Here is a 22305-nt window from a genome sequence, read left to right as displayed (position 1 = left end):
ATGGCCAGGGCGGCGGTGGACCGGCGGTGGGGAGTGTTTTCAGGGCGGGCAGGACGGCGCACCGCCGGCCGCGGGCGGAGGGGGGGCTACTGTTTGGCCGGTGGTGGCTGGCGGCTCAGGGGGGGTGGAGGTTGAAGATGAACCGCAAGCCCTTGATTTCGTATCCAACGGATGCAAAATCGAATGACCAGAGATGAAAAAGTCAGTCGACCGATGTGTAGCCTCACCTTGCTAGTGCGTTCATTTTCGACAGCAAAATTCAGTTTCGACATCAAATTCAGTTTCGACAGTTAAGTTCAGTTTCTACAGTTAAGTTCAGTTTCGATAGTTAAATTCAATTTCGACAGTGAAGTTCAGAGATGAGCGGCTGATGTATTTTACATCTAGCACTTTGTGATTATGTATTTTACGTCATGTATTGGAGATGCAATTAGAATTCCACTCAGGTTAACATTGTTCGTTGTCTCTCTTGTCTTGCTTCAGCCTCGGCGTCGTACAACTCATCGGAGCTGCTCCAACGACGAAACCCTCCATCACAACGGAGCAGTACCTCAGGCTCCATCTCCAGACGACTAAGATCTTCTTCCCCTCCTCCGACAGCCAAGTCAGCCGGAGCATCCTCACCGGCTAACTCAATCACGCTGAGATCGACATGGCTTCGCCAAAGAGGTTGTACACTTGTTGCATCTCTTTTTACTCTACATGTTATATATATTATCCACCGAGCACTCGTAGTAACAGGAAATACGATTATTTTATCCTACTATATGACAAGCAGTGAGGTACCAGGCAACTTAGCTATCCATGATGGACTCTCTTGAACGCCATCATTATTTATCTCTGCGCGTTTGAGCTGTGCATTTGCCGATGGGCCTGGGAGTTGAGCTAGTATGGCAGTGGCCTGGGTCCAAAGTAATAGAAGTAGCACAAAAACATTTTTTTAGTGTAGGATTTTCCTTGCTCAAGCCTGCCTACTAGAATCGCCAGTGCTTGAAAGGAAAAGTGAATGAAAAACATAGGAATTGGAAAGTTTCCTATGGTACTACTTTTCATGAATTTGGTGCAAAGGAATGGAGCAAAGGAAAATTGTAGTATTTGTTCCTTTAGTGTCTCCTTGAAAGAAAAACCGTAGGAATTCTAATTTCCACTTCTCCTCCTTTTCATATTCCTATTCATCAAGCACTAGACTAAGAGATAGTAGCATAATAGCATTATAACCGTACATTTTCTTGTGGTTTGACTTAATCTCACCATGCTTTTTTGCATCCTGTGATCTTCCAACTATTGTGAATCAAACACCCAGATTGGCAGAAATCCTGTGTTTTTAAATTCTCTGTTTTGCACGTGCATTCCTATCCTATTCATGTCTATTTCCTATCCCTGCATTGTTAGAATCCTCAAATTCAAACAAGACCTTACTCAATTACTTTTATTACAGATATGTGTCAAAGAAAACCTTGTGTGGTTTGTCCTGCTCCTGTGGTGCTGTGTTCCACCCCAGCTCAGCTGCTCCAACAATGAAAGGGTTCACCACAGCAGGGATGCGCTCTCCAGACTGTCTTTCGCCACCTCAGATCTTCTTACCCGCTGCCGGCAGCCACGACAACTGCATTACCATCACCAACTGAGCAGATGACCTTGAGGACTACACGGGTCCGCAAGAGAGGTCACACTCTTCCGTGTCTTCTTACGTTATGTGTCGCTTAATATGATGACATGCTACATTATCGTCGTGTTCACCTATTAGACTCCGAGTCAGGTCCAAACTAATGCTGAAACTTGAGTTTTTAAATGGTTGTGGGGTACATATTGGGGCAGCAATCAGTACTATCTGTCTACTATCTGGTTAATCTCCGATGTCTACTATGAGTTTCATGTTGGGTGCAAACAAACATTAAAGGAGCCATTATCTGTATTTTTTTAACTATAGCTATTATCTGCCTGCTATCATTGGTTTTGGGTCTATCCACAGTTTGCTACCATCACTCTGGATTTGTGCATGCACTCCTTACATAATCTCACTATGTTTTATTCCTATGCATGCCAGTTATTGTACACAATGGAACTGATCATCTAGAGCAAAAGAGACGAGCCTTGCGTGGCAATAAAATTTCATGCAGACGTCGTTCCATGGTGGGTGCAAAGGCAGCCCCCCCTCCACCCATTTCGGATCGTAATCAAGAGAGGAAGATAACTGTTCTAAGGGGGATTCAGAAGGAGAAGACCAATCCTATTTACCCCATGAGGTCTTCGCTTTAACTTGGCATGCTGATGTTGGTAATATCATGCATATGGTGCCTTGCATTGCTTACTGTATACATTAAAGATGTCATCTGCTTAGTTTAGACATGCTTTGTGTCAATGCCATCTGTTTAGTTTCTTTATCGTATATGTAATCATGCAATGCCATCTTTTTTAGCCAGGCATCATATATGTGAATTTTGCAATGCCACCCTGGTTAGCCAGTCATCTTATATGTGAATTATATCGTGCCATCATTTTTTTTATTACGTGTTAAATTTGTCAACAATTTTAGTACATTCAATTACTCTTCCTATGCATCAGCCATTCGACACGGTCATGGAAAAATATGGAGTGGAAACAAGGTCTTCAGAGCACACAATGCTATCTGACGAAGCGCATGTCTTGCTGGATACCGATAGCTCCTTAGAGGAGGATTCACGGATAGATGACCAGTCATATTTCCCCCCCCGAGGTGCATGCCCTAACTTGGCAGGGTTATGTTGCTCATATCGTGCGTATGGTATCTTGCATTGCTATGTCATTTACTTAGTTTAGACATGCTTTGTGTGAATGCCACCTGTTTAGTGTCTAATTACCATATATGTGAATTATGCAATGCCATCTTGTTGCAAGACATTATATATGTGAATTATGCAATGCCATCTTGTTGCAAGACATTATATATGTGAATTATGCAATGCTATCTTGTTGCAAGGCATTATGTATGTGAATTATGCAATGCCATGTTGTTTAGGCAAGCGTCGTATATGTGAATTATATCATGCCGTCCTTTTTTGTATTTCACATTGCTTTTGTCGACAGTAATTGTATATTCAACTGCTCTTCCTGTGCATCAGCCATTTGAATTGGTGATGGAGAAATCTGGAGTGAAAACAAGGTCTGAAGCAAATATCTTGTTGGTTACAGATAGCTCTTTAGAGGAGGATTCAGAGGCAGATGACCAGTCCTATTATCCCCCTGAGGTGTATGCTCAAACTTGGCAGGGTTATATTACTCACATAATGCATATGTTGTATTGCAATGCTTAGTTTTTACATCATATACACAATATTGAATGCCATCTCCTTAGTTGACACATCATATATGTGATTGCCCTCTGCTCACTTCCTTAGTATATAAATCATATATTTGAATTATGTCATGCCATGATGTTTACATAGACAGCATGTATCTGAATTATGGCATGCCAACCCATTTTCTAAATACATAATATAGTTATATCATATCATCCTGTTTACATAGTCATCATATTTTAAATTATGTCATTCTATCCGTGGATTATATCATGCCATCATGTTTCCATCAACGGCATGTTTGTGATTTATGGCATGCCAACCACTTTAATAGACACATCGTATAGTTATATCATGTCATCCTGTTTACATAGTCATCATATTTTGAAGTATGTCATTCTATCCTATTTAGTTAGCCATCATACATGTGAAATTGTGTCATGCTATCCTGTTTAATTAGCCATCATATATGTAAATTATGTCCTGCTATTTTGTTTGCTTAGACAACATAAATGTGAATTATTTCATGCCCTATTTTCTTCCCTACTATCCATTGCACCTGTCTATCTTACAATGTCTATACATTCAATTACTTTTCTTGTTTATCATCCATTTCAATTGGAGGGAGTGATGGCAGTATCTGTGGGAGTAAAAACACGGTCTTCAGAAAAGATCGTGCTACCTATCGATGCAGATAGGACCAGGGTTGTACTTGCCCAAGAACCAGCCCCACCACACATAACCCACACTCATGCAGATTGTACCCCTATCCACTTGGACAGAGAACCAGCTACACCCCTTCTAACCCCAACCCCAGTAGATAGACACCCAGTTCCCGTTAACACAACACCGTCTCCACCACATAGCACCCAAACACGAGCAGTTAGTAAGGCAACTGTAGTGCCCAAATCACGAGGACCACCACTCCGAACCCGAAGTCAACACTTAAAGCAGAAGAAGAATTGTTCTCAGGTCAAGTTCCGTAGTGATGGTTCAAACTACTTTGCTCTTGCATCACTGTATTTACTGATACCAACAAATTTCAAATTTGAAGGATGCAATTGAAACTCCAATTGTGCAATAGGTATGTTTTAAACCTATTTCTTCAACGTGTTTGGCTGTTTGCTGTTGTAACTTGCTCTATGTTCATTTCAGTTTCAATTGAATAAGCAGTTATGTTCTCATGCCATGCACATACAAGTGTTGTTATTGCTGTGTAGTTTCCCACACTTATATTCTGTCTATGCTGCTTTGTCTTAAATAGATATGATTCGAACTGTATCTATCTTGATTTGGCAACATAAACTAGAATGATATAGACCATACAGTGACCATACTACATAGATATATGTTTGTTTCATGCTGTTATCCTGTCCACCTTACTACTGAACTGGTTTACCAAAATGAGTTTCATATACTACATTGTAAACCTGAGATGTGTTTGTTTGTTTCTCTTTTAGAACGCGGATAAAATATTGGAGAAGAGTACCCCGTTATGCAATGGTAAAGGAAGTAATGCAGATAAGGTTCAAGATAGTAAGACATCCCTGTTGGTCTCCAAGAAAGCTGATAAAAACTATATTGAAGACACTGAGACAACCCCAAAGTCCTGTCTTGATGTAGTGTTCGAGTTACTAGCTACCACTGATGGCACCAGCTCTTCAAACTCGTTGCCTGAATCAGTTCGGCTTCTTGAGTCTCAACTTCAAGTTGAAAGACATCGATCATATGTTATGTGACAAGAAGCCGAAGGACTGAGGAAGTCCCTGCAGAATTCAGATGCATACTTTCTGGTGCAACAGCAAGTGCTGGATGACTTAAGCGCCAAACAAGAGAAAGTTAATAAGCTTTCTAAGCATCTTGCCAGCATTATGGGTACCCAGGATATTTTTTCTTGAGCTCTTCTTAAGTGGTTTCAGTTCTGGACTTGTTTTGCTGTGGCGTTTATATGCTGATGTGTTCCCTATATTTGTACTGGTGGCAAACTTTGATGCCTAGTGGATGTAATATGTGTAATAGCCGTGATAGCCTAGCGTAAGTTGCTTGCTTATTTATTTCCTTATTGTCTTGTTTATTTCTTTGCTTGTAATCAGTGCAGTTCTTTTTCCGTGGTTTGCTAGTGGTTGCAATAACCTATTTTTTAAAACTAGGCCACAATAACCATGGGCTACATATTTACTGTAGTTACCATTTCCCTCCTACGGGTCGTAGAAACAATGGGCCTTCGATGTGTCGTAGACACAATGGGCCTTCTACGGGTCGTATCATCAATGGGCCTTGTACAGGCCGTATGATCGGTTGGCCAAACATGGGCCAATAAGAGACCGCATTATGGCCGTAAACGGGCTAGAGTTGGAATCGTCTATTCATGGGCCGACCATAACGGGCCGTCGTTAATCAGCCGTATTTGATGATGCTATGAAAATGGCCCAACGTATTAACGGGCCACAAAACGGGCCGACTGTAACCTCGGGCTGAATTTAGCCCACAACAGAAAATGACAGTAACGGGCCGTAAGTAAACGAATGCTGGAAATGAGCCCAAGAGTAAATGGGCTCTGAGAAGGACGAAAGATAACATGGGCTGGAAACGGCCCAACGGAATAATGGGTCGTTAATGGGTATAAAGTGATACATTGTTCATTACAGGCCAGTTTCACCACAGGTCGTTAATGGGTATAAAGTGATACACTGTTCACTGCGGGCCAGCTTTACCACGGGCCGTTAATGGGCCAAGAGTTATAAATGGCCTCATATGGGCCAAAAGACGTCATGGGCCATACATGGGCCAGAAGTGAAAACGGGTTGGAATCATATTGGATGGCCCGGATGACGCTATTGGGCCTAATTCGGATAGGGCGTAACGGGTCTTGGGTTAGCGGGTTGTAAATGGGCTATACGCGAACAGGATGTTAACAGGCTTTCCATGGGCCGGCCCGCCACCTTTTGACCAAGTCAAATGGGCTGGCCTTTTAACGGGAATGGGCCTCTATTGGGCCGTGCCACGTGTCGACGTATCATAGGCGCCTTCTGTCCAATGAGTGGATGACATCTGTCCCAACGATGATCCGACACATGTTTCTTCCAGCCAATGATGATTTTACACGTGGAAAATCCCCATTGGTCGGGGCTATTAACGGGTTATCGGATCCAAAAGCCGCCCCGATAGCTTAATGGCGTTCCGTTACGGTGGATGCTAGGTGTCGGTCACCATTGACGAAAGCATTTCTGTGATGCGCGATTTATCGTCATGGAAGTGGACACTTCCGTGATGATAATTTTGGTAATGTCATGGAACACTTCTATGACAGCATAGGTATGACTATCTTGATTCTGTCATAAAATCGTCATGGATATACATGCATGACAAAAAATGCAACCTACTGTGACAAACACGTATCATCACGGAAGTGTATTTTTTGTAGTGCATATTTCCATGACATCATGTTTACCCTATCTGGTTAATTATAGATTTTTGTCCTTCGATTTCAACTGCTGTACAGTTCTTTCAATTTGGGCCCATATTTGCATGTTACCATATTTTCTTTAACAATCCTACCATTTTCTACAGCGTATCCCTTGCTATGCAACAGATTATGTAGTGCACATTTTTTCCCTTTACATAGATCAAGGCTGCACGGATGTCATACTGCACACAAACCATAGATTTACAATCATTGCTATTGTAAGACTTGATGAACATGCTGACTATTTTGGCACTGGCTTTTGGAAATAAATGTCTAAGTTTTATGTACTGAAAGATGGCACTAAAATTGGACTGCACATAAAAGGGCCTGGTCATGAGATATATGCTAACTTCCCCAACAAATCATCCGTCCTGAGTTTGTTCGAAGTAAATTTTCTTTTCAACTATCTACATGTTGACTTACCCAGCAATGTTAAATGAATTGTGTAGTATTTAAGCAACCAATTGTTATTCCCTTGTCTTACTATATTCCTACCTAATAACTTCTAGTTACTAATACACTTTTCTATTGCCTTGTTTTAACTAAATATTCCCTGTACTCTCATTTCTATCAGAAAGCGCCACTGACAAGGAGACTCTAGAGGTGGAGAACAGGGCTGCCAACAAGCGGGGGCGGGGCGAGATAGAACCGCAAGCGACTCCAGCAGGCATAGACTTCATCAGCAACCTCCTCGATGATATGTTGACAGTCATCATCTCCCTCCTCCCAATCAAATGTGGGGCGCGGATAACCGTCCTTTCCCGGCGGTGGCGCCCCTATGCAACTTCACCCCTCTCAACCTTATCGACACCCACAAGCTCTGCCATCGCTATCACAAAAGCTTGGATGTGTTGTCCAAGATCCTCGGTAGTCACCCTGGCCCAACCAGAGGCCTTAGAATGGGCAAGTTCCATTCCAACAGCGGGGACCGAGCCAAGCTTGATGACTGGTTCTAGGGCTAGAATTCGAGCCGAGTCGAGCCAGCTCGGCTCGACTCGCTAGAGCTCATTTCGTTAACGAGCTAGCTCGACTCGACTCGTTACTATAACGAGCTCAAACCCAAGATTGGCTCGACTCGTATAACTCGCGAGCTGGCTCGTTTAGCTTGTTAAGCTCGTTTAAGATATAAACATAAAGCCCTCAAATATGATAAAAATGATTATGTATATATTAAACATACATATCACTAAACAATTGTAATTTTCTTGTAACGCATGAGTCTCCTAGGTGGCTAGGCCTTCAACTGCTCGGCCTTGCGTTGTGCACCTAGGACGTAGGCTGTTTAGTGGCTGATCTTTCTTTGTATTGGGAGTGGCTGATCTATTGTATCAAGCCTAACGAGTTACACGAGTACTCGTGAGATTGGCTCATTTAACTTGGTCTATAGACGATCTTAAACTAAAGCTTGGCTCGACTCGTTATTCTTCGAGTTCGAGTCGATTCGAGCCGAGTCACGAGCTACTTGTTTAGCTTGCGAGCTTGCGAGCTTTTTTTCCAGCCCTAACTGGTTCGGATCCCCTGCCCTAGATCAGCTCGAGGAGCTCACTTTTGATGATGGGCATATGCGCTCGTTGCTAATGTCTGTGCTCCGCCTCGCGCCCACGCTGCACGTCGCCAAGTTCAGGAACTGCCCCCCCCCCCCTTAATGACGTGCCCGCTCTTATTCTACCACAATTGAATCACCTCGAGCTCGTCACCGTCTGCCTCTCAAACGGTGACATGGAGCGCCTGCTCCGTGGATGTACTGCACTTGAGTACCTTCGTCTTCAGGCGATCAATGGGTTGAGTACATTCCACATCACCTTCATGACTCTCTGAACTATTTATGTGTGTTGCTGGTTCAGTAGCAAGACATCACAAGATGTGTACCATGGTATGGTCATTCAGGACACACATTCACTTGAGAGATTACTTGTACTTGATCAAGTAGGTCCAACAAGAATCAATGTCATTTCTGTGCTGAAATTGATAGTGCTGGGCTACTCGTCTAACAAATACTCCGAACTTGTTATTGGATCCAGACTCGTCCAGGTACAACATCCTCCTTCTACCTCTCCTTCTACAAATTAACATTATTTCTAATTTTGAAGATGTTTGTTCGTGTGTCATTCAAAAAATGATTCCGACAAGCCTGACCGCGAAACTGCGCACAGTGGGTCTTGGCACTAGAATCTATCGGCCCCAACCTGGAGCAAGTTGTCACTTTCCTGAGATGCTTTCCGTGCCTAGAGAAGCTATATATCGAGGTGATGTTCCTTTCCCGTTAAATGTTAAACATAAGGGAGTTCAATTTGTGACACCCTTTTCCTAGTTTACAATGACAATGTACTACGATTTTTGAAGGATTCTTTTGGAGGATTTCAGTACATACATGTCTCCTTTTCCAAGTTTACAATGACAATGCTTGATCCATATGGTTACAATCCATATGCATTTCTCCTTTGGATTCATCTGTACTAGTTTTCTTAGGGAACTTTTCATCCACTCCAACATCTTGTGAAGATGGAAGATGGCATGTTAATGCCCATGTTAATCATGTCAGATCAAAGATGGCATGTTAGTGCATTTTACAAATCCTGCAAACCAAATAGGCCTGTAGTAGTGTTCAAAACTGCATCTAGGCACTAACACGTTTTCTTCATTTGTAGATAAGATTAGGCCCAGTGGTGGATAATGTGATACAGTACAATAATCACGTCAAATGCCTAGATCTGCATCTCTCAGAAATTACTTTGAACCCTATCGAGGGACCTTACCGGAGATTATATTCGCCAGATTCTGTGTTGTCAGAGCAAGGGTGCTAAAAGTGCAACTATCCCTAGGTGGTTTTGGTAATTCATAACAACATATAGCTCATTGAGCTAATGCTATTCCAAGACTATTATTTCAGGAAAGCTCAATGAATGGCATGGCATGGATGATGAAAGTGGATTCCTCAAAATATCAAGGACAAAGGATTGGCTCAAGCTTAAAAGCTCAAGACTCTTCATTTTACATTTTAGTGATCCAAGATCACGTTGAGTCTATAGGAAAAGCCAATACTATCAAGGAGGGATGAGGTATTGCTTAATGAGCCTCTTGCTTCATGTGCTTAGTGATATGCTCCAAATACCCTCAACTACTTCCTCACATCCTCATATGACCTAAACCTAAAGTCAAAATCGGTCCCACCGATTCTTTCTATCCAGCGCCACCGAGTTCAAATGTCATAGCCACTGCCACAAACCCTAGGCAAATCGGTCTCACCGATAGGGATCTCGGTCTCACCGAGATGGGATTGTAATCTCTTTGTTTCCCTTCATAACTTTTCGGTCTAACCGAAGTGAGCGATCGGTCCCACTGAGATTGCAATGTAAACTCTTTGTTTCCTTTTCGTAACATTTCGGTCTCACCAAGTTCACCTGACCAACTCTCTGGTTAGCTAATTACCAAAATCGGTCTCACCGAGTTTGTGTAATCGGTCTCACCGAGATTATGTTATGCCCTAACCCTAACCATATCGATTCTACCGAGTTGCATGTCAGTCCCACCGAAAATCCTAACGGTCACTAGGTTTACTAAATCGGTCTGACCGAGTTTGTTGATTCGGTCCCACCGAGATTGGTAAATTGTGTGTAACGGTTAGATTTTGTGTGGAGGCTATATATACCCCTCCACCTCCTCTTCATTCGTGGAGAGAGCCATCAGAACAAACCTACACTTCCAACTTACTAGTTTTGAGAGAGAACCACCTACTCATGTGTTGAGGCCAAGATATTCCATTCCTACCATATGAATCTTGATCTCTAGCCTTCCCCAAGTTGCTTTCCACTCAAATCTTCTTTCCACCAGATCCAAATCCTATGAGAGAGAGTTGAGTGTTGGGGAGACTATCATTTGAAGCACAAGAGCAAGGATTTCATCATCAACGCACCATTTGTTACTTCTTGGAGAGTGGTGTCTCCTAGATTGGCTAGGTGTCACTTGGGAGCCTCCCACAAGATTGTGGAGTTGAACCAAGGAGTTTGTAAGGGCAAGGAGATCGCCTACTTCATGAAGATCTACCACTAGTGAGGCAAGTCCTTCGTGGGAGACGGCCATGGTGGGATAGACAAGGTTGCTTCTTCATGGACCCTTCGTGGGTGGAGCCCTCCATGGACTCACGCAACCATTACCCTTCGTGGGTTGAAGTCTCCATCAACGTGGCTGTACGATAGCACTACCTATCGGAACCACGACAAAAACATTTGTGTCTCCAATTGCGTTTGAATCCTCCAAACCCTTCCCTTTACTTTCTTGCAAGTTGCATGCTTTAATTTCCGCTGCCTATATACTCTTTGCAAGCTTGCTTGAATTGTGTGATGATTGTTTGACTTGTCCAAAGATTGCTAAAATCTGCCAAACTCTAAAATTGGGAAAAGGTTAAGTTTTTAATTGGTCAAGTAGTCTAATCCCCCCCCCTCTAGACATACTTCAAGGTCCTACAAGTGGTATCAGAGCTTTGGTCTCCATTTGCTTTGATTTCCATAGCTTTTGGTGGTCATAGACTTGGTTTCACAACCTAGGAGAGTATGGCATCTAGCGAGGGAAATTATCACCGTAGAGGTCCTTACTTTGATGGTACTAATTTTGCTAGTTGGAAGCATAAGATGAAAATGCATATTCTCGGACATAACCCCGCCGTTTGGGCTATTGTGTATATTGGCTTGCAAGGTGAATTATTTGATGGGAGAGAGCCGAACCGTGAAGCTAGCACGGATGAATTGAAGATGCTGCAATACAATGCTCAAGCTTGTGATATCCTCTTCAACGGTTTATGCCCTGAAGAATTCAACAAAATCAGCCGTCTTGAGACTGTAAAGGAAATTTGGGACACTTTGATTGATATGCATGAAGGTACCGACTCCGTCAAGGAATCCAAGTTGGATGTGCTCCAAAGTCAGCTTGACAAGTTCAAAATGAAGGATGGTGAAGGTGTCACTGAAATGTACTCTAGGCTTGCTCTTATCACAAATGAGATTGCCGGCTTAGGAAGTGAAGAGATGACTGACAGATTCATCATCAAGAAAATCCTAAGAGCATTGGATGGAAAATATGATACCGTGTGCACATTGATTCAAATGATGCCCAATTACAAGAATCTCAAGCCAACGCAGGTCATTGGTAGAATTGTTGCTCATGAGATGTCACTCAAGGATGAGGAACTTCACAACAAGTCAAGTGGTGCTTGCAAAGCCTCATGTGAAGCCCCCACATCATCAAGTGAGAAACAAACATTCAATGAAGAATTGAGCTTAATGGTGAAGAATTTCAACAAATTCTACAAGAGTAGAAGCAAAGAAAGAAGCTCTAAGTCAAGGTCCTACAATGACAAAAGATCTTCTAGTCGAGAGCGCAATTGCTACAATTGTGGGAGACCCGGACACTATTCCAATGAGTGTACGGCACCATACAAAAGAAGAGAAGATTCTCCAAAAAGAAGAAGTAGAAGAGAAGAATCACCAACAAGAGAGAGGAGGATTAGAGATGATCGTTATGAACGAAGAACCTCACGGAGAAGCAAGGATTCGGAAAGGAAGGACAAGTCATCAAAGAGCTACACAAAACGAAGACATCAAGCTCATGTTGGCGAATGGGTATCCGGTTCCGACTCTGAACATCACTCCGAGAGAAGCTATCACTCCGACTCCGAACATACTCAAGATGAAGGTGTTGCCGGTCTAGCACTTGTGTCAACCAACTCCTATGACATATTTGAATTACCAAATGAAGGAATTGGAAGATGCTTCATGGCTAAAGGCCCTAAGGTAACTCATCCCGAGTATGTTGATTTCAATAGTGATGAAGATGACTTGCTAGGTGATGATGATTTACTTATTGACAACTCCAGTGATGAATACTATGATGAAACGTCAATTAATCATGCTAATCAAGATAAAACGAATGACAATGATAAGGAGAAGATTGAGCTTCTAACTAAAGAACTAAACACTCTTAAGTTAGCTCATGAAACTATCTTCGAAGATCATCGAGAACTTTTAAGAGCTCATGAGAAGTTACGCTTTGAAAAGCTCAATCTTGAGCAAGAGCATCAGTTCTTAAAAGCAATCAATGATGATCTCCATAAGAAAAGTTCTTCTTATATTGCCAAGCATTTACTCTTGTCTGCTTACATGCCTCAAGTCAAGTCTAGTAACAAGAACAAGAAAGATTCTTCCTCTAGTAGTAGCAATAACAATGTTAAATCCAATATTGTTGCTTCTAGTAGTTCTCTTGATTCCACTTATGATTCTCTTAGCCAAGTTACACTTGAGCAAGAAAATAGCTTATTGAAGGGAATTATAGAGAAAGGTGTATACAAGAGCCTTGTCGGGAGTAAGCAATTCGAGGAAATTGTATGCAAGCAAGGAAGGCACCGGAAGAATCAAAGGTGTTGGTTTTGAACGAAAGTTCAATGCCAATGGAGTTGAGTGGGAAGAAGATCAATACCCCAAGACAAAGTTTGTTCCTCAACAAGAGAAGTATGATCCTACTTCCTTCAAGGGAACACAAGCACAAGATGATCTTCCACCACAAGACCACAAGAACAAAGGAAAGGACAAGCTTCAAGAGGAGATTGATGCATTTGAAGAAGCACCTAAGGCCTTGGTCAAGTGGGTTCCCAAGACTACGTCAAGTTCTACTTCATCAAGCACAACTACTACACCAAGGATTCCCATCAAGATGATGCCGAAGAAGAAGAACTAGAGAGTTCTTGAGGGTGACTCCGCCAACATTCTTCACTCATATCATTATGGCAAGGACAAGTGCAATCAACTTCCACATCTTGCACTAGTTCAAGGAGTCACAAACCCTCATGTTGGTAAGGCAAGGGACAAGGTAACCTAATGTTTTCATGGACATCATTTTGTGTGTGTATCAATCTATGTCTATGGATATTCTTGTTTGTTCCTTGTGGGACTAACCCATGTAGGTATATTGGAAGTGCAACTCACTCCAAAGGATTGCTCCAAAAGGTCTACATCAACATTGGGCATCCACATCTTCAACACCTACATGAAGTCATCATCGACAAAACCCAAGGTTAGTTTATTCCTCTAAGGGGGGATCTCACATCTAGGGGAGCTTAACTCTAAGAATTGAGTCAAAGCAAGTCTAATGGTGTGAACACATCAATGCATTATGTAAAAGTGGTAACCCCACTTGATCTTAAACGATGAGTATGACCTATGATCAAATGTTCTCATTTGACTCCTAAGTCAATATACTCATATATAGATGACCTAGTCATCGCCAATTGTTTGATAGATGCTAGAATTGGTTGTGAATGCTTTGCCACATATTTCATTTGTCATTTTATTGTGTGAGCATGTTGGAAGCATATTTTACTCATTCGAGGACATCCACTTGTTGTTTTGATATATTGGCTTCTTTTTCTTTGGCCAAGTGGATGGACAAGAATGCCTAAGAACCTTCTCTAGCTATCTATGCTTTTCTCATCTCAAACTCTATTCATGCTGCATCACAAAATTTGATCAAGTCAGATTCGAACCACTATGTGTGAGGAGCACTCGGAGTCCCCGATTCGTCATAGACTTAAATTTCCAAAACTTCTTTGTGATTTTCGGTCTATCCGAATCCTCCATTTCGGTCCTACCGAGATCACTAAGTCGATCTAGGTTTTCAATCTCGGTGCAACCGATTTGAACTTTCCGGTCACACCGAGTTGCTGTAACTGTTAACAATTATGCATCTCGGTGCCACCGAGTTGTTCCACTCGGTCACACCAATAGTGTCGGGCTATATATACTCACGGGCAAATTTTGGAAAACTTTCTCCGAAACTCCTCGCCCGCGCATAGCTCGCTCTGCCTACTAGGTCTACGGATCGTCGACTTCGTCGCCAGTCGCCTCCTGTCGCTGGTCTCCGCCGCCGTCAACGGAATTCTTCTCCGTCGTTGCCGCCGTAGCGAGTTCATCGCTGAACTAGGGTATGAACTCGATCACAGTGCTATACTCATCTGATTCTCATCACATTGTGTTTGTAATGCATCTTTCCACGATTGAAAGACTCATATCCAGTCAATACAATCCTTAGAATAGATGTGATTCGAAAATTTAGGGTTAGGTTTCCGCCGAAACCATCTCGGACCCACTGAGTTGAAAAACTCGGTCCCACCGATTTGGCTAACACCATTGCACTTGTAAGTCTCGGTCTGAGCGAGAATTACAAATCAGTGTGACCGATTTTAGAACTTTGTGAAACCCTAGCAGTCTCGGTGCCACCGAACTGTGAGTCGGTCTGACTGAGTTCACTAGTTTAGGTTCCAAAACTGCTTCGGTATCACCGAGTTTGAAAATCGGTAGATCCGAAATGCTTTCTGTGGAAAACTAAAACTAAGTTTTTTTGAATCATCCTTTTGCAAAAATCTCTGCATTTTGTGATGATCATCCACTCTATCTCATCTATAACTATTCACAGGGTCAGCAGTCAGTGATTTGCAGCATGTCAGACCAAAGTGATAGTCAGAACAAGTCAGCAGAGCAGATTCACATGAGTGAGGGCACTAGTCCCTCAAGTTCTTCAGATAAAGGCAGCAGAAGTACTCCAAGCAATTTGCTCAAAGCAGCCACAAGAGCAAGAAGGAAGAGAACCTCAGACTCAGAGGATGAGGACTATGTGGCAGCTAAAGATGAGGCTACTTCCAAGAAGGTAGTGCTCAAGAGGGAGTACAGCTCAACTGTAGTAAAGCCAGGCATGAAGATCAAAAGGCCTGCAGGAAGACAACCAATGTCCAAAGCCAGAGGATCAACACAAGTACCTGAAAAGCCTGATCCCAAAGAGCCTGTTGTTGAAGGAAAGAAAAGGAAGGAAAGGGTCAAGAAGACCATGGACAGAGTTGTTGGTCAACCTTCCATGATGGAAGCGGGAGAAGAGGTTGCTGAACCAGCACCCAAGGCACAAAAGTTGATGGGTGATGCTATAAAGTCAGGGGCTGCAACATCAAAGCCCAAAGAAGCACCCAAAGCTGCCCCCAAGCCCAAGATTGCACCAAAGAGGAATACCAGGAGTATACCAGCAGCTGAGAAGAACAAGGCCCCAATGCATGAAGTTGCTGCTGAGGAAGATGAAGAAGGGCAGATTTTAAGGAAGCTCAAACCCAAGATTCCAGACCACAACGATGCTCATCCAATGGCTGAAAATATGAAGCTAAGGAAGGATGAGGGCTCAGGCAGTGGAGAATGACAGATCCATATGCCACCAGGAGAAGGACTGCTGTTGATTACAGGTTCCATACCAAGGAGCAGCAGGACTTCTATGAGACAATCTTGTTGGACAAGAAGCCCATAGTATGTGATATGAGGTGGGTCGACTGGACCTACATGAAGGAAAATGAGGAACACTATCCTGGAGTGCAAGACAATTTTGTTGCTTGTGGAGTTGCAGATTTTGTTGGGCAGAAGCTCACCAACTGGAATGACGAGCTCATTATGCAATTCTACTCCACAACACATTTCTATCCAGATGGCAGGATAGTTTGGATGTCTGAAGGAACAAGATACCAGTCAACCATAGAGGAATGGGACAATCTGATCAATGCCCCAAAGGAGAGTGAAGATGACTTGGACATTTATGCCAAGAAGAAAATGGATCATAACTCAATGTCACATATCTACAAGGAGATCCCTGATGATGCACTTGAGATTTTCAAGTTTGGATCAGTTCATTTTCTTCTGTCAGGGCTGCCTACGATCAACTGGATCTTAAGGCACACACTTTTGCCCAAATCAGGTGACCACAACATGATTAGAGGGCATGCAATTAACTTGCTTCACATTTTTGATGTGCCATAGAAATTCAAGGTCATGAGCCTTATGGTTGAAACTATCAAGAGGACTGCAGCAGACCAGAAGAGGAGTTGTGGATGTGCCCCACAGATTCAGGAGTTGATTAACTCAAAGATGGGCACATGAAATATCAGTTGGATAAAGAACATTTTTCTCTCTATCCAGACTTTGAGGACAATCAAGTTGTCATGAATGAAAATGAACCATCATCAGTGCAAGCTCAAGAGAAGAAGGAGAAAGCAAGGAAAGAGAAGGCTGCCAAGATGCCAACTCAAGAGGAGGCATCTGAGTACTTTTTGAAGAACAAGCAAGAGCAGCTTGGTTACTTGATAGCATCAACACTGAGGATTGAGAAGGAGTTGGCCACCCTAACTCAAAACCAGGAGAGCCTGGAAAGAATCATGGAACAAAAATTCTATGATCTAGATGTCAAAGTAACTGAGATTCAGGCAGTTGTGGAACAGCTTCAGGATGACATGCAGGAGAGGAAGGGCAATACTACCACTGATGCATTTGCCAAAGTGCCTAGAGCTCAGAGGTCAGCTGCAGTGCCTGTGACAGACACTAGAGCCACATCATCTGCACCAGCTACAGCTCCTACAGCTCCAGTGCAACCAGCTCCAGCACCAACTCCTCCAGCTCCATCTACATCAACTGAAGCCTTCATTCTTGGAGTTATCCGGACACCACCAACAGAAGACCAAGCCTGAGAGTCGATCTAGCACTATGCATTTTCTATGAACTTTTTGGTAACTTGTTGCCAAAGGGGGAGAAAAATGTATAGATCATAGGCTTCGAGAGAGAGAGAGAGTGTTGCTTTTGTTCTCTCTTGTCTTCTTGGTTAAACTTTGTTTGCTTTTGATTGCTTGAGATACTATGCAATTACCTGTGAGACATTGATGATCATGTGTTTGATCATAAGCTACACTTATGCATGTTTGATGATATTATCTTACCTATCCTTATATGATCATTCACTTTGCTTGGTGATGAGTGCATGTATTCAATCTTTATTATTTTGAGCGCTCCACCAAGATGTATGTGACATGGAAGAGTAACCCATGAGCCTAATTCCTTGTGCATTTGCAGTCCAAAGCAAATCTTAAAATATGCACCAATTTAGGGGGACCTCTTGCTTATCACATACTTCTCAAAGCGACGATGTTTTTCAATATTATTATCATTTGTCGAAGCTTTGATCTATATGTTGTCATCAATTACCAAAAAGGGGGAGATTGAAAGTGCAACTATCCTTAGGTGGTTTTGGTAATTCATAACAACATATAGCTCATTGAGATAATGCTATTCCAAGACTATTATTTTAGGAAAGCTCAATGAATGGCATGGCATGGATGATGAAAGTGGATCCCTCAAAATATCAAGGACAAAGGATTGGCTCAAGCTCAAAAGCTCAAGACTCTTCATTTTACATTTTAGTGATCCAAGATCACATTGAGTCTATAGGAAAAGCCAATACTATCAAGGAGGGATGAGGTATTGCTTAATGAGCCTCTTGCTTCATGTGCTTAGTGATATGCTCCAAATACCCTCAACTACTTTCTCACATCCTCATATGACCTAAACCTAAAGTCAAAATCGGTCCCACCGATTCTTTCTATCCGGCGCCACCGAGTTCAAATGTCATAGCCACTGCCACAAACCCTAGGCAAATCGGTCTCACCGATAGGGATCTCGGTCTCACCAAGATGGGATTGTAATCTCTCTGTTTCCCTTCGTAAAGTTTCAGTATAACCGAAGTGAGCGATCGGTCCCACCGAGATTGCAATGTAAACTCTCTGTTTCCTTTTCGTAACATTTCGGTCTCACCGAGTTCACCTGACCAACTCTCTAGTTAGCTAATTACCAAAATTGGTCTCACCGAGTTTGTGTAATCAGTCTCACTGAGATTAAGTTATGCCCTAACCCTAACCATATCGGTTCTACCGAGTTGCATGTCAGTCCCACCGAAAATCCTAACGGTCACTAGGTTTACTAAATCGGTCTGACCGAGTTTGTTGATTCGGTCCCACCGAGATTGGTAAATTGTGTGTAACGGTTAGATTTTGTGTGGAGGCTATATATACCCCTCCACCTCCTCTTCATTCATGGAGAGAGCCATCAGAACAAACCTACACTTCCAACTTACCAGTTCTGAGAGAGAACCACCTACTCATGTGTTGAGGCCAAGATATTCCATTCCTACCATATGAATCTTGATCTCTAGCCTTCCCCAAGTTGCTTTCCACTCAAATCTTCTTTCCACCAGATCCAAATCCTATGAGAGAGAGTTGAGTGTTGGGGAGACTATCATTTGAAGCATAAGAGCAAGGAGTTCATCATCAACGCACCATTTGTTACTTCTTGGAGAGTGGTGTCTCCTAGATTGGCTAGGTGTCACTTGGGAGCCTCCGACAAGATTGTGGAGTTGAACCAAGGAGTTTGTAAGGGCAAGGAGATCGCCTACTTCGTGAAGATCTACCGCTAGTGAGGCAAGTCCTTCGTGGGCGACGGCCATGGTGGGATAGACAAGGTTGCTTCTTCGTGGACCCTTCGTGGGTGGAGCCCTAAGTGGACTCGCGCACCCGTTACCCTTCGTGGGTTGAAGTCTCCATCAACGTGGATGTACGATAGCACCACCTATCGGAACCACGACAAAAACATCCGTGTCTCCAATTGCGTTTGAATCCTCCAAACCCTTCCCTTTACTTTCTTGCAAGTTGCATGCTTTAATTTCTGCTACCTATATAATCTTTGCAAGCTTGCTTGAATTGTGTGATGATTGCTTGACTTGTCCAAAGATTGCTAAAATCTTCCAAACTCTAGAATTGGGAAAAGGTTAAGTTTTTAATTGGTCAAGTAGTCTAATCACCCCCCTCTAGACATACTTCAAGGTCCTACAGGTGCTGAAGGTAATGAGGTTTGCCCTACATTTATTTCGGAAAAATGAATGGTTTGTTGATCAGCGTCGGCGCCTGTGGCAGAATGGAATAGGCTCCAAAAATGTTGAATTTCATTTTGGAACTTCAGATGATAGAGTAATCGGAACTCTTCATGTCAACCCCATACATGACTTCTCAGTGGCTAACCCCTTTGCAAAAGTTGCGAGGTTTCTAAACCAGACTTAGAAGTGGTAATATTAGTTTGAACCTCTCTGATATCCATATTCAGCGGATCAGCATGAGCATTTGCAGCTAATGAGATGAATTTCATTTCTAATATCAGTTTGAACCTTGTAATCTTTGAATTTGAGCCATATAACTCTAGAATTTGAACATTGTAATATTTCGAGCCTTTGTGGTACAATCGTTGAAATGGCATTATATGAGACTTGTATATTGGTAGCACTATTTTGAACCTAATATGCAATGGTCTTAGATTTGATTTAATTAACCATTCTCGAATATGTTTACCTTGTCGATCTCACAGCACATGATCTGTATAGCTAACTCGAGTGCGATCTTGGACATTATTGCACACAGTTGGTTTCTTCCACCGTGTGCTCTGTAGTGCATAGAAATAATTATCGCACTCGAGTGTCCATCATCACCCTTCTGTGTAACTTTGACCTCATCACCCTTCTGTGTAACTTTGACCTCATCACCCACGGGTAAACTTACGACCGAAGTCATTCCACACACTTTGTTTTTACAAAGATTTTGCTAATAAACACCCATGATTTGTCCCTCTTCTAGCTGACGTGTGGCAAACCAAGCCGGGCGGGAAGCTTGCGCGGTAAACTGCGTGGTAGCACGGAAACAGGCTCACCAACGATACATTTGGCGCCTCTTCGAGCCCACGCGTTGTCAAACTGTGGTGCGGTGTTGTCAAGCGTGCACTGGAATCCTCAATGCGGTGCGGTGTTGTCAAGCATGCACTGGAATTCTCAATGCAGTGCGGTGTTGTCAAGCGTGCACTGGAATCCTCCGCTATGAATGCTGTGACAAGACGTGACAATTATAGGGCGGCTGCCCCCCATTTGCTACAGTGGCTATTTAACCCTTGTGTCTCTTCAACCTTTCGATCACGCCCCACCATTGCAAGAAGCACACCCACCACGACAAATTCTTATAGAGTATCCTGCGCGGCTCCAATGGCGCTCCGAGTGGCTGTCGACGATGAGCAGCGGTTCACCATCCATGCCGTGGTGGACACCCACCAAAGGTTCGAGGAGATCTCGGTGGTGTACACCAACCACCCGGTCTGGGTGGAGCACTCCATCCGCATCATGGAGCTCTTGCTTGCCGACGAGAAGTACAAGGTGGTCGGGTTCGACATCGAGCACACCCGCGCTCGTGTTGGGTCTCATCCCAAGGTCGCCGTTGCCCAGATGTGCATGTGCCACCACGTCCTCGTCTACCACTACTGTCTGGCCACAAGGCCTTGCGAGCATTTCACCAGGTTTGTCAACAGCCCCCACTACATGTTTGCTTCGTCGACATCACCAACAATGTCAAAGGTGCTCAAGAATTCAGGCATCGCCTGCCAGAATCTTGTTGACATCCAGGGCCAATACAAGATCTGGGCAGCAAGGAGCATGAGAAGGACTCACTGGTTCACCTCGCCGAGGCCATCATCGACCCCTACTACAGAGATATGAAGGATTCCTGCAACAACGACAAGCGTGCCTGGCACTCTGTCTGGATGGAGGAACTCGACAAAGCTCACGTCGTGTACGCGGCCAAGGAGGTATACACGTGCTACGACATGTACAGGCGGATCATTGACATGAGGAAGTGCCTCCTTCCCCAAAACGACCAGGGATCCAGCCGGAAGCAGAGCAATGGCAAGCATCATCGCAACAAGAAGTAGATGATTAGATCCTCGTTTCTCCTAGTTTAGTATGCGTGTAATTGCTTACTTTGGTGTGTGAAAATGTTATCTGTGTAGTCACTTGTGTAATTGTATGTTTAATTTGGCTATACAATGCTATTTTTTAAGTATATATGTTGATGCTCTATAGACAGAGCAAATCACATCGCACATGGACTAAACAAGGGAACCCGTCGGTGATGATTTCATCAATCACTGACAATTGTATACCAACAATCGTTTGCTCACAACACACACGGCTTGTCAACAGGAATCGTTTGTGTTGTTATCGGTCTTCCCACACATTTCTGATTACAGATCTGTTTGCCGCGTATCACACACATCTTGTTATATTGAACTGTTTTTGTTCTCCTGTCTCAACACAAATAGTTCATCCGAGTGAACCGCATGATGTATATCGCACACACCTTGATCTAGATGATTGTTTCTTCTGTGTTGCCTGATCACAAACAGTTCATCCGAGTGAACCGTATGCTATGTATCGCACACACCTTCATCTAGCTGCCCGTTTCTTTTGTTCCTCCTCATCGCAAATAGTTAACTGAACTGAACCGTATGCCCTGCATCGCACACGCAACAAAAATTTGAACCATGTTTGATGCATCCGTCATCGCAAACATTTTTCACATTTTTTACGGTTCTCTTACACCACCATTTGCGATTATTGCATCGCACACAGTTTCTCGAAGGGTCTCTGGTCATAGTGTCGCGTTAGAAGCATCCTGCAGTAGTGGCAATTGCCACATTTTATGAAATCTGGCAAATGGATGTCAAAAATGGATTCCTTAAATGGATATCTCTAAGAAGAGTGGTATATGATGCAAATAGAAGGTTTTGTCGATCCTAAAGGTGCTAATAAATTGTGCAAGCTCTAGCGATCCATCAATGGACTAGTGCAAGCATT

Source organism: Triticum dicoccoides, chromosome 2B, assembly GCF_002162155.2.
Source record: "Triticum dicoccoides isolate Atlit2015 ecotype Zavitan chromosome 2B, WEW_v2.0, whole genome shotgun sequence".
In the NCBI taxonomy this organism is placed as follows: domain Eukaryota; kingdom Viridiplantae; phylum Streptophyta; class Magnoliopsida; order Poales; family Poaceae; genus Triticum; species Triticum dicoccoides.
The sequence above is the reverse complement of the archived record's forward strand: the minus strand, read 5'-3'. Positions refer to the sequence as shown.